Genomic DNA, 13,016 nt, shown 5'->3' with positions numbered 1-13,016 from the left:
GAGTAGAACACTAGCACATAAATTGGTCCATGAATCCTTACCAAATCATTCCTAAATTACTAAACTGCTAAATCAATGAATCCTTACCAAAGGAAGTAAGCAACATCAGCGCACATTTCTTGCGCCTACGTTGTGACATTCTTCAGTCGTTTTATAACTGAGTCCATACACCCTCTGTCACGAGGAGGTGCACTAAGGCAGGGACTGTTAACTGTTTTACAAGGGGTGGTTACACCGGATTAGATCAATGTTGGCTGCGGCCTGTGGATCCTAGATCTCCAGGACCAAGAGAACTGGCTAGAAGCAGCAAGCCCACTGGGATCTGCTTTCACACATCTGAGACAGCTTTGTATACCTGTTAAAAAAATCAATGGCATCTAAGGAGTATTCAGAAACGCCGGTTTGTCTAAATCAGACGGATTCTGTGATGGGAACTTTGATTAAGAGGAGAGTTAATTACCCAAACCAAAAGCAGACTTTAACCAACGAGAACAAGCGTTAGGATGCAAGTACCAGGATTACCTAGGTAATTCAATAATAGTAAAGTGGTGGGCGCCCACAGAATGATGTCAGAGGGCCATCAAGGTGGCCTCACCTCCAACCACACAGGGTTCGGTGGAACGGCAGAACCTCGAAGGTGTGCTGGGCTGGTAGCTGCTAGCTGCAATCCTTAAACTCCGAGCGGGCCTCCAAAGCTACCCTCCCATCCCCCATTTTTGTGCCGGTCCTCAAAAGGATATCGATAGTTCGCCGGGGAACTGCGCAAAATATGGAACGCTTCACGAATTTGCGTGTCATCCTTGCGCAGGGGCCATGCTAATCTTCTCTGTATCGTTCCAATTTTAGTATATGTGCTGCCGAAGCGAGCACGCTACGGCCTCCGTCCACCAGTTATATAAGGCACGGCAGCCTCCTGCCTCTCTTAGTTAGGGTGACTGATGTGCGCGTCTTCCCGGCGAACTCGGGACGCTTGGGGGAAATGTGATGACAGGAGCCACTCGTGAGGCTCTCACGTTTGGTGCTTTGCTGGCTAGGCCGCGACTGACCTGTCGAGTTTACCTGCCGGGTGGGGCATGCAAATGAGAGCCGCGCCAGGAGCACCCTGGGTAAGGGGGCCGTTCGTGGGACCCAGGCCCTGGACCGTGGGTCCTGTGGCGGTCGCTCTGGCCCCGCGGAGCATGTCGGGAGGGGCGAGCACGAAGAAAGCCCCTGTGCGTTCGGCGCCTCGAGGGCCGGGCGAGCGGGCAGTGAGGCTGCCGTGGTGCGTTGGGTGGGCCGGGCTGGCGCGACTGAGGTTTCCCTGAGAGACTGCGAATTGGTTGACTTGCTGGGCTACCTTGGTGCAGGGTGGAGCACGGGTCCTCCCAGCAAAGTACGTAACTTGTCACCGGTATTTCACCCGTGACACAGGGACCTTGTGCCAGTTTCCAGAAGGGTTTGTTGAAATGAGCCCAGCGTCCAGCCCCCGGGGAGATTACCGCCAAAGATTTGACCACTCACTTCGGAACACGGAGCACCACACTCTAGCTTGTCCTGGGCCTTGTGAGAACCAGCACGTGTCTTGGCCCCAGTCCATCCTGCGCAGGCGCCAGTGGGAACCGGGAAGGTGGTGCGGAGGAGCCCGGATGGGTGGCCACGCCCTTCACAGGTGCCTTCCTCCTAGGTTATTTGCAGCCAGCAACCCGATGGAACGCTGAAGAATGCGGTTAAGCGCACCTGTTTGACCTCAGAGGCGGATTCAGGAATCACACTATTAGAATTGAACTAGAGAATCATTCTTGTACTTCCTTATACTTCACCGCACCTTAGCCTTAGCCCTAGCCCTGTTAGACAAACAAGCGCAGCAGAGCTTTTTGCAGGGAATACTGGAATGTTAGTGTTAACTATTTTGATTTGAACTACTGCAAAAACCATACTGCAAAAACCATACTGCTCAAGTCACGGCCTTGTGAAATGAGGGCCAAAGGTCTTGAAATGAGGGCCTCAAATGGTTACAGTACTCCATATATTGAAGTAAAATGAAGGGCAGAGGTTTGCCTGCATTGTGTTAAAATGGCATCCTTAATAAGGAATATGGCATATTTATATATAATAAGTGTTTTGCTTCTTTTTAAAATGTGTTTATTTTATTTTATTTTATTATTTATTTTTGAAAGAGAGCGCACGCGAGTGGGGGAGGGGCAGAGAAAGAGAGGGAGACACAGAATCTGAAGCAGGTTCCAGGCTCTGAGCTGTCAGCTCAGAGCCAGAGGCGGGGCTAGAACTCACAAACCGTGAGATCATGACCTGAACTGAAGTTGGACGCTCAACCGATTGAGCCTCCCAGGTGCTCCGTTGTTTCTTTTTTCTTGCCTATCATTGTCCTACCCTTCCTCTGAAAATATGACATAATATTTTGAAGTAAAGACCTGAGAAAGATCAGTAATTTTGAGAAGTTTTTTAATTGGTACCCAACTTTATGATATACAAAAAGAAAGTAGTGTGAAACCGTATGAAAGTTTCTGGTATTGCTGAGACAAAAAATAGAGAAGAAACAGAAAGCCTACAGAGATTATTGGTAAACCTATTTTTCCCTTTGTCCATTATAATTCTTTTCTTTAACAGCTTTTGAAAAGTAATAAAAACACTGTGTTCTTCTCCCCCTCAAAAAAAAATAGGCAAAAACGACATGCCTATTGAGTTAAATTGCCCAATTACAAATAAAATATGCTTTGATATATTTTTTCTAATGGCTTGTCTTTCCAATAAGCCATTTCTGATTTCAAAGCTATTAAAAAAATAGATTGATGTTCAATTATATGATTTGAAGAAATATATCAAAACCCTTTCATGTTCTTGCTCTCTTTAGAAACCTTACAACCAATTTAAGAGATACATGGTTAGAGGAGTCTATATTTGGAAGGATGGTTCCAGAGTCATGAACTTGAGGTCTCTACTGGTTGTAAGCTCTTCAGTCAGGCTACACTCCTGGATGACCACGTTTAAACCCTTTATATTCTAAAAAAAGAAAAAAATATTTACTTTTACAGAACGAAAAAGTTGAAGCTTTACAAGACATCAAATCTTTTGGGAGAAAAAAATCTTTATAATGGTTTTAAATTATCAGATGTCATGGCACCCCTGCACAATGTGCTGTCGAGCTACAGCAGAATTTCTCACAGGTGATTTGTGTTTGACCCCTTTTAAAGCAAAAAATTCTAGACCGCTAGCATTGCTGAAATTACTTCTATTTTTTTTGTCATTTAAATATGTATAAACATAAAACAGCGTAGAAACCACTTATTCATATAGCTGTTATAAACTCTAAAACCAAAGCAGATTTACATATTAAATACAAAACTACAAGTCAATACAAGTCAAATTAACAACATTAATTTATTGCAGTAGATGATGTTTGGTTGAAACAAAATCACCACTGTGGAAAGATGTAGCCTCAGGTTCAGTTCTCTACTTAGTCTGTTTCTGTGCAGTTGCAGAGAATACCAAGAACATACATATGTTCTAAAAACACTAAACCTTTATTTACTACCAAATTATATAGATACTGGAACAGACATTTTGTTCTTATTTTAACATCTATGAAATCAGGACACAATAGACAGTAAGTACATGGGCACTCAGAGTCTATGAAATAGCATAGTTCAAGAAAATCAGACCTCATACTTAACACTCTGTTAGTGAGAAATCCTTAAATGCCAATATATTACTTGATGACTCTGTTATTTATTCCAACTTGGAGTTAGCATAATAATATAATTGAAATCACCACTAAATATATCATCAAATTTTGCTGAAATTTGAAACAAGAAAATAATATCTGAAGTTATTTTTAAATTCTTAGAAATATTTTTTAAATATTTTGTTTGTTTTGCTTGTTTCAGCCCTGAGCTCATAGTCAGACTGTTGAAGATAAACACAGAACTAGGCTTCTCATAGTGTTTTATTTTATATATGCCTGGGACTCTGGCAAATATTTCAACAATTGCTGGCAAGATAGTAAAGAATTAACAGAGAATTTGTATAATCAGAAATGCCCTCTCACTCCCAAAACAAGGCAGACAGTTTCCTAAAGCAAAACAAGCCTAATGCAGGCATCACAGGCCTTGTGGTTTTTCAAACAGGCTCCATGTTTGCCATGAATGAGGCTTGAGAACGAAGAGTTTCACAGAGGCAATTAGTATCTCATTTACACCATTTCAAAATTGATCATAAATCAGATTTTATTATTATTGCTTCCACTGTTTTCAATTTAGAATATTCAAATTACCATTAAATCTTTATTTGTATAGAATGTCCTGAAAGCATTTGGCTTTCGCTTGGTACAAATACATCATTTATATTATTTAGTCTGCCTCTGTTCATTTCCCATTAGCCTCTACAAAATAGTGCATTACTCAGTGGCATGTCATTTTCGTGATGTGAAATCAAAGTATTGATTTGTTAAAAACATAAGAAACTAAAATCTTGGTCATTTAAAATGCTATTTATATGAATATTATCACTAGGAACTAGAAACATTGCCTTCAATGTTCAATGGCCGTTGCTGTCATTTAACTAGTAGGACACAACAACCAAACAGCAGCCAGTTATCTATACTGTCACATTGATGGCCCCTCAGCTCAGTATGATGAAATGGCAAATGGAAATGCAAATTCACATTGTGATCTCATGGCAATGCTTTAGTTATAAGCTGAATATAACTTATTCCAATGTGTCATACTCTGCTTATTTCAATATTTTGAGACAAGCATCTCAAAAAAAAATTCCCGTAGAAAATCCTTTGATCCCTAAGAATCTGTCTGAAGAATCCAAGAGGTTCTAAATACCAATTTGGGAAATACTATAGGCTGATATAGAAAAGTATAATTTCTGGAGTTTGTGTAGTTTTATATGTGTTCTTTCCTTGAAAGAATAAGTCAAGAATTTGAAGTTTCTATTATTCTCAAATCAGTCAACATGACACATCATGTCAATAAGAGAAAGGATAAAAGCTATATGATCATTTTAATAGATTCAGGATAAGCATTTGACAAAGTACAACATCGATTCATTATAAGAACACTCAACAAAGTTGGTTTAGAAGAAACATACCCCAACATAACAAAGGCTTTAGGTGAAAAACCCATACCTGTTGTGAACAAAACAGTATAAGAATATGCAATGGGAAAAAGACAGTCTCATATCCCTCAGAATGGCTTAAATAAAAAACACAAGAGGGGCGCCTGGGTGGCGCAGTCGGTTAAGCGTCCGACTTCAGCCAGGTCACGATCTCGCGGTCCCTGAGTTCGAGCCCCACATCAGGCTCTGGGCTGATGGCTCGGAGCTTGGAGCCTGTTTCCGATTCTGTGTCTCCCTCTCTCTCTGCCCCTCCCCCGTTCATGCTCTGTCTCTCTCTGTCCCAAAAATAAATAAAAAACATTGAAAAAAAAATTAAAAAAAAAAAACACAAGAAACAAGTGTTGGTGATGATATGGAGAAAAAGGAACCCTTGTGCTCTGTTGATAGGCATGCAAATTGGTCCAGCCACTCTAGAAAACAGTATGGAGGTTCCTCAAAAATTTAAAAATAGAACTACCCAATGATCCTGCAATCACAGTACTGGATATTTACCCAAAAACAAAAAAAACAAAAAAAAAACATTAATTCAAATGATACATGCACTCTTATGTTTATTGTAGCATAATTTACAATAAATAGCCAGATTATGGAATCAGCCCAAGTGTCCATCAATACATGAATGTATAAAGATGTGAGAGATATATAAATACACACACACATGCACAGACACACTGGAATATTATTCGGTAATAAAAAAGAATGAAATCTTGCCATTTGCAACAACATGAGTAGAGCTAGAGACTATAATGCTAGGTGAAATGAGTCAATCAGAGAAAAATAAACACCATATGATTTCACTCATATGTGGAATTTAAGAAACAAAACAAACAAGCAAAGAAAAAAAGAGAGACAAACTAAAAAGCATACCCTTAGCAATAAAGAACAAACTGGTGGTTGTCAGAGGAGAGGTGGGTGGAGGAATGGATGAAACAGGTGAAGGGGATTAAGAGTACACTTATCTCAATGAGCACTGGGTAATATATGGAATTGCTGAATCACTGTATTGTACACTTGAAATTAATATAACACTGTATATTAACTAAAATGAAGTTAAAATAAAATTAAAAAAAGAATTAGAAACAGAAAAGGTAGGAGAGGGGTATATTTATTGAGCACCAACTACGTGACAGGCACTTTACATACAAGATTGCATTTAATATTTGCAATTATTCTGAGAGGTAGGAATTATCCCATTCTATAATGAGGAAAATAAAGCTCAAAGGAATTGTGTACCCTGCCTAAATTCATATGGGTAATAAAAATGGGTTGGGGAGAGACAGCATTCAAACTCAGGATCCTCAGAATCCACATCCATGCTGCTTCTATTATTTTGTAATATGATTTAACATTAGAGGTATTTTTATATAGCTTTAACCAAGAAAATCTTTATGAACTGTGTTGAAATTCTTGGGCAATCCATACACAGAACATGAGAAAATGAAAAACTTCAGATAGTTCTAGATATACTGTTTCTAGATTATGAAAGAAAAACAGTCAATCTCAAACCAGATCACTTCTATCTTCCAAAATGCTTCTGGGGTACCTCTGTTAGACTACTGAAACTGACTAATGAAATAAAAAGTAATACAATTGTTATAGTCAGAAAACAAAAACAGAAGAAAAAACCCATGACTTTAAAAAAATAATACAATGACCTGAGACAGGATTTCTGTGCCCATGTTGTCCTCCATTAAAACAAATGATTCATAACAATTTAGTGTTTGTGTCTTTAATAAAAAAAATTGATAAGTTAAAATGTAGTTCTTGAAAAATAATTGGACAAAATAAATACTAATTCACTATTTGAATGCATGTTTTATCAACTAAAATCAGTCAAATAATTTTCATTAAAGAATCCCAGTTGATTTTACACAGAGTTCTAGCATTTCTAAGAGCTCTTAAAAACGTAGGTCAAACTCAATTATTGTTTTTAAGCATGCAAAAAAATTAATTAGAGATGAAGTTTCTAAAAGGAAACAGGAAAACATTTTTGCAACTGTGGGATTAAAGATTTCTGAGATAGGACATAGAAAGCAGCAACTATTAAAAAATTGATAAATGGACTTCATCAAAATGATAACCTGCTTATCAAAAGACACCTGTGTTTTTTTTTTTAATGTTTGCTTTTGAGAGAGAAAGCTCATGCACAAGTTGGGGAGGGGCCGAGAGGGAGGGAGAGAGAGAATCCCAAGCAGGCTCTGTGCTGTCAGCGCACAGCCTCATGGAGGGCTCTGTCTCGCCAACCTTGAGATCACAACCTGAGCCAGAATCAAAAGTCAGATGCTTACCCCGACTGAGCCATCCAGGTGCTCCCACCTCTTTTTTTTTTTTTCAATAGGCAATCCAGAGACAAGGAGAAAATAATCAGGAAAATTTCACAATCAAATATCAGGAAAAGGATGTACATCTACAATAAATCAGGAACTCTTCACCTTGACAATAAAGTGAACAAAATCCCAAATAAAATATGGGTACAAGACTTGAACAGGCACTTCACACCCAAAAAAAAAAAAGATATGTAAATGGCTAATAAGGAAATAGAAAGATGCTCAACATCATCAATTATCAGAGAACTGATAGTTAACACACAATTATTACTATTTCAAAACTATTAGAAGATTGACAATATCAAACATTGGCAATTATGTGGAGCAACTAGAGCTCTTACATTGTTGGTGGGAGTGTAAACTTGTATAACTTTCATATAACCGTTTGGCAGCTTCTTATAACGATAAACATACACTTACACTGTGACCCATCAATTCCACTCCTATGTATTTGTCAAGGAGAAGATAAGACATGTGTCTGCGGAGAGTCATATGAGAAAGTTTACAACTGCCTTATTTATAGTAGTTCCAAGTTGGAAACAATCCAAATGTCCATAAACAGGAAAATGGATAAGTTGTGGTATATTAATACAATGAATACTACTCAGCAATAAAAAAGGAGCACAGTACTAAAAAGCACAACAACCTGGATGCATTTCACAGGCATATTGCACAAAAGAAGCCAAACATGAAAAGGTACATACTGAATGATTCCTTTCGTATGAAGTTCAAGAACAAGCGGTAGTGATAGAAATAAGAACAGAAGTTGCTTAGGAGAGAGGGGGAAATGGGGAACTCTCTAAAAGATGGTTCAGAAGGACTTTCTGGAATGATGTAAAGATCTATTATCTTGATCTGTGTGTGGGTTATATAGGTATATGCATTTGCCAAAACATCAAATATACACTTGAGAAGCATATCACCATTACAAATTATACTGCAACAAGACAGTGGGCTTCAGTGAAAAAGAAAAAAGCATTAGTAACAAAAGACCCGTTGCTGAGACCTAATGCTGAAGGGCTTGCTGTTTCTAACAAGTGCAGCATCGTTCCTGGAGCTTTATACCCTAGCTATACTCCTTTACTAAACATGTTAATTCCATCTAATAACAAGGCACTTTTGCCACTGTGGAGGCTTCATCAAGTTGATTCGAGAAATTCATAAATATACTTCTGAAGTAGTACATTGAATGTTTTCAACTTATATTAATTCCTTCACTTAATAAACATTTATCGAGCACTAATTATGTTCCAGGCAATGTTGTAGGCTGCGGGGATACAGCAGTGACCAAAACACTACACACCTTGCTTCATGGAGTTTCACTTGAGTGTGGAAGAGACAAAGTATACAAATACATAAATGAGGTGATTTCAGGTGGTGATAAACGCAATGAAGAAAATAAAATATTTGACCAAATTTTATTCATTTCGGACAAAACATGTGTATTACGTATTTACACGTCAATTACATATCATGTTTAGCTCCATTATGATTTCAAAAACCAATTCTTGAATGCTTTTGTGCCCACTATATGATGAGAACACATTTTTAAAACATGAAGCCCTATTTCATCCACCCACATTTATGTATATTTTAATTTCTTACACACTCTTTTATTTTTTTTTAAACTTTATTATTTTTTTTAAATTTTTTTTTTTCAACGTTTATTTGTTTTTGGGACAGAGAGAGACAGAGCATGAACGGGGGAGGGGCAGAGAGAGAGGGAGACACAGAATCGGAAACAGGCTCCAGGCTCTGAGCCATCAGCCCAGCGCCTGACGCGGGGCTCGAACTCCCGGACCGCAAGATCGTGACCTGGCTGAAGTCTGACGCTTAACCGACTGCGCCACCCAGGCGCCCCATCTTACTCTTTTAAAAAGGACAGATTGGGGCACCTGGGTGGCTCAGTTGGTTAAGCATCTGCCTCTTGATTTTTGTTCAGGTCGTGATCTCATGGTTCATGAATTTGAGCTTGTATCAGGCTCTGCGCTAACAGTGCAGAGCCTGCTTGGGATTCTCCTTCTATCCCTCTCTCTGCTCTTTCCCAGCTCATGCTCTCGCTCTCTCTCTCTCTCTCTCTCTCTCTTTCTCTCAAAATAAATAAACTTTTTTAAAAAGGACAGACTGACAATTCACCAGATCATTACACACAAATAATAGAGCATATGGACTGTGCATTTAAGTAAAGTATACCACACTGTTAAGATCCACCATCATAATTTCACTGGGAACTCACTTTCTCCTCAAGGCTTGATTCTTTAAGGAATTACAGTAATAAGTGACTGGGAATTTTGTAAACCTACAGGCTTGAAGTGACCTGTGAAAGTCAGACCACTTACCAATGGCTCGTTCATCATATCAAGCATAGTATAGAGAGTAAACGTTTCAGACTCTTAAGTCTATTAGCATCTCGTCCCTTGGAAGTGTGGCACTCAGGCAGTTGTGCCACATGATTTCACCAGGTGTAAGCATGGTGCCATACAATGGTATTGTTACTGTTAATCTTTTAAAGGTTATTTTGGTTCTCATAAGTGGAGGAACAGAAAGAGATGCTATTACTGTTTTAGCTTTGTTTGGCATTGATGAAACACTAGAATTGGAGTAGTCTCACCTATGGCAGATCAACTTCTGTCATAGAAAACAGCTCTCGCAAAGCCAGGTAGACCTGTGCGCCAGCCAAAATGTGGGTGAGACTATTTCCTTTATTTTAGTTCCTACAGTGGTTTATACCATTTTGAGAAGTGGTGTTATCTTTCATTAGCAAACCCTATCAACACTTTAGGGAAAACAATGGGTGAAACCATGGTTAGCTGTCATCTGCTTAGAAACAGAAACAGTGCCAGAAGGCAGCGTGCTCTCTCTGTCCAGTAGCTTGCTGGCAGAACTGAAATTAAAACAGAGAGCGCCAAAGTGTTCATTTTTGGCTAATCTTCTAGCATCCCCTCCATACCCCACAATTCATACGGAAGAAAAACCCTGATTGTCAGCTGAGTCTACCTACACTTGATGAAAATCTATGTTCATTCACCTTGCAAGATAACATTGATAACAGTGACAGCAGCTCTTGAGCAACTATGGAGCAAGTATTCAACTAAAGAAAAAGACAACCAGGGCTGCATCATCACCTGAACCAAGAAAAATAATTAAGAATCAAAATAATCATTTATACAAATAGTAATATTAAGAAGAGTGAAAATGGACCCCTACAATTTATACGATAGAGTTGAGTATTATTTTTTCCTAATTTATGAAAATACATGCACGGTATTGGCACCCACAGGAACAATAAAACTCAATTAATTTTATCATTTAAAAGCAGGTTTTGAGGAAGATTGGCAGAGACAGGAGAATGCCTGTTGATTAAATCTTGCTCTATGCCTTCCAGCTGAAGTGCTTTATATTTTACACTAAGAAAATATCCAAATCACCTTTGGATGGTGTATATAATGTTATCTGACATCATCCTAAAATGTCTCATCCTCCTGGTTCCTTTTTTATCATTGGAGACACATGGTCAGTAAGGACCTCTTTTCTATAGGTCACATGGCTCTTAACCTGTGAGGCTGTGAGGAATATGCTTCCAGGCAGGCCTATCTGGATTTGCATTTCAGCTATGCCACTTACTAGTGTGATCCTGGGTTAGTTCTTTGAACTTATCCAGTTCCTTGAACTGGGCATAATACCAACCTCTTCATGTTATTTTAAGATTAAAAAATGATATATGGGGGCACCTGGGTGGCTCAGTCGGTTAAGCATCTGACTCTTGATTTTGGCTCAGGTCATGATCTCATCATGGTTGGTGAGTTTGAGCCCCACGTTGGGCTCAGCACTGAAAGCGTGGAGCCTGTTTGGGATTCTCTGTCTCCCTCTCTCTCTGCCTCTCTCTCTCTCTGCCTCTCTCTCAAAAATAAATAAATAAATAAACATTAAAAAAATATATGTATATATATGTATATATGTATATATATATATATATATATATATATATATATATATATATACACACATATATATATATATGCCTGGCTAATGAAAGGTACACGATTACTGGTTCATTTGTCTTCTGCTTCTTTCCCTAGACCTTATAACACATGGTTCATATAATCAGTTATCTGTGTATCGTGTATCTCTTATAGTTTACCCCTCCTTAGACTATAACGTCCTTATTAGGGAGGATGGCAGATCATTCATCTTTGTGTCCCTTAGAGCCCACCATACAATGCCTTAAACAGAGTAGGCACTTGAAACTATATATTCAATTTTACTTCTTGTAACTCATATATACTCAGCAATTTAATGAAATAAAACCATACTAAAAATGCCCAGTGATGTTTCTTTTCTTGAATAGGCAGGCTGCTTTTATTTTTAGACATGTCCTTCAGTAGCATTCACTTAGACTGATGGCCTTTTCCTTTAGGTGGACAGAGTCTTTGTAGGTTAGATGGGCTATCTGTTTTCACGATTCAGCTGAGGCTTTGCTTTTGTCCTGAATTAGTTTGTGACATATATGGTTAGATGAACTTCCCAGTGAAACAAGAGGAGCCCAAGGAATAAATCTGCCAAACTATTCCAGTTTTTGTCAACTGAACATCCACTAGTTGCAATTTACAGCACAGTTGACCATATACATATATAATACATACAATATATAATATGCATTACATTTTTAATAACACTAACAAGAATTTTAGTGAGCGCTAAATGTGTTCAAAATGCTTTGATCCAAGGAAATTTATTTTTTCAAGTTCTCCACAAAGTACATGCCAAGTATATAAAATTTTTAAAAAGGCAAATCCAATTAGTCAGATGAAGCCATGCCTTGTACATTTTACCTTGGAAAAAGTGTACGTAAATTAATAGTCTTGAATATTTATGAATTAAGGGCAACTTTCCTTTATCTTTCTCTTTGGCCCTTCGACTTTAGAGAACATCAGTTTTCTCATCTCAAGTGGCTGTTTTGAGGCTTAAAAGAGGTAAGCATACACAATGCGCAGTGTAGTGCCTGCTGTACAGCACGGGCTGAAGTGAGGACAGTTGGGTAGCTGGTATTGACATTCAAGGCACAGCATAACCCTGGGCTTCCCTTTCAGGAAGATGGGACAATCCAGCAAGGAATTTCCCAGTCCCCTTTTCTCTGAATCCACAGGCATTCCAAAGATCTTTGACTCAAATACTGTTTTCACAGTAAATTTCATCGAAAACATTAATTTGAGGGATGGCTCAGTTAGTAAAGCATCCTACTCTTGGTTTTGGCTCATGTCATGATCTCCTGGTTTTGTGAGTTCAAGCCCCGCATAGGGCTCTGTGCTGACAGTGCAGAGTCTGCTTGGGATTCTTTGTCTCCCTTTCTCTCTTCCCCTCTCCCACTCGTGTTGTCTCTGTCTCTCTCAAAATAAATAAATAAACTTAAAAAATATTACCTTGAAAAAAAAAGCAAGGAAGTGACTACCATATTTGGAGAGGAGAGAGCACTGGGCGGTTTTCTGGGAGCTGGCAGTGTTCTGGATCAAAGTAGTGGCTACCTGGTGTGACTTTAGGATAATTAAGCTATACATCAAGGTTTTATGTACT

At 38.7% G+C, this 13,016-nt stretch overlaps 1 protein-coding gene and 1 non-coding gene across 2 annotated transcripts in view; both read right to left on the bottom strand.

Moving 5' to 3' along the window:
• The window catches only part of AKAP6 (A-kinase anchoring protein 6), a 591,089-nt gene extending 590,222 nt beyond the window's left edge, over positions 1–867 (bottom strand). Inside the window, exon 1 of the mRNA XM_045059777.1 lies at positions 596–867. The gene's annotated coding sequence lies outside the window, so the exon portion shown is untranslated. The remainder of the gene's footprint in view (positions 1–595) is intronic.
• Positions 764–870, bottom strand: LOC111561026. Its single transcript, XR_002743396.1, has one exon. It is a non-coding gene; the product is annotated as a U6 spliceosomal RNA (small nuclear RNA).
• Between the last annotated feature and the right edge of the window lie 12,146 nt (positions 871–13,016).

Source organism: Felis catus, chromosome B3 (genome assembly GCF_018350175.1).
Source record: "Felis catus isolate Fca126 chromosome B3, F.catus_Fca126_mat1.0, whole genome shotgun sequence".
NCBI classification, from domain to species: domain Eukaryota; kingdom Metazoa; phylum Chordata; class Mammalia; order Carnivora; family Felidae; genus Felis; species Felis catus.
This window is presented reverse-complemented; position numbering and strand designations above follow the sequence as displayed.